The sequence below is a fragment of the Meleagris gallopavo genome, unplaced genomic scaffold, assembly GCF_000146605.3.
Source record: "Meleagris gallopavo isolate NT-WF06-2002-E0010 breed Aviagen turkey brand Nicholas breeding stock unplaced genomic scaffold, Turkey_5.1 ChrUn_random_deg7180001685568, whole genome shotgun sequence".
NCBI lineage: Eukaryota > Metazoa > Chordata > Aves > Galliformes > Phasianidae > Meleagris > Meleagris gallopavo.
In genome coordinates this window covers 1-888 of record NW_011316585.1, presented here as the reverse complement: position 1 = coordinate 888, position 888 = coordinate 1, and the positions used below count along the sequence as shown (strand labels likewise).

Genomic DNA, 888 nt, shown 5'->3' with positions numbered 1-888 from the left:
TGAGGGCCAGGCCTTTGCACCAGGCCGTGTGCTTTCCGTACACAGCACAGGGACCTGCCCACTCCACTTTGCCTGCTCTCCTCACAGGAACCATCACGACCATGTGGTCAATGCCCAAGCACTTCTCTGGACACCCAGCCCTACCCGTGTTGGCAGCAGCATCACTACCCTGACATCACTTTCCTTTCCCAAACCAGCTCACCTGGGGCCTGGGGTTGCTGCACAAATGCTGCACAGCCTCTACAATCTGGGGCAGCTGCTCTGTCAGCGCGGGTTCTGCAAGAGATGCGCAGAAGCATGAGTGGAGGCACAACCCATATGACAAAAGGGATCCCTGGAAGTCTTGACCTGTGGTACTGACCATCAGAGTGAGCCAGAGCACTGAGCAGACCCAGTGCTGCCACGCATCCAGCTTCCCACTCATTACCCAGCTGCGACTCCAGAAACAGGACTGTTTCCTCTGGGCAGATTTGGGCTGTGGGGAAGAAATCCCGCGCTGCATTAGCGAGCAACTTACGCCCATTCCTGAGGCTTGCGAGAGAGGTTTTGGCCAGGGCACTGCCAGCATCGCCAAAGCTCCTCTCCTTACCCTGCAGCATGATGCAGTGGGTCAGCTCTGCACTATCAGCCTCGCTGTGCTGCTTGGTGTCATCATAGAGCTGTGGGAAAAAGGTCCATTTGAGAAAATCACATCAGCACTGAGGATGGAAAAGACACTGTGCTGCCAGCTCTCGTCTCCCTTGGCACTCTCAGGAGGAGGACACGCAGACAAAATCCAGCCCACCCCACAACATCCCTGGGGGCACACGCACAGCTCTGGAGCAGCCTCGGGCATGCAGTTGCTAAGGCTGAGCTGCCTTAGTCAGGGGCTCTGAGCTTTGCAGTCCT

General features: G+C 57.0%; 1 long non-coding RNA gene across 1 annotated transcript; it reads right to left on the bottom strand.

Annotated features, from left to right (window-relative positions):
* Window positions 1–15: 15 nt before the first annotated feature.
* On the bottom strand, window positions 16–837 carry LOC109365340. The gene is made up of 3 exons (XR_002110898.2): window positions 590–837; window positions 362–475; window positions 16–276 (listed from the first exon to the last, which is right to left on the bottom strand). It is a non-coding gene; the product is annotated as an uncharacterized LOC109365340 (long non-coding RNA).
* Window positions 838–888: the final 51 nt, after the last annotated feature.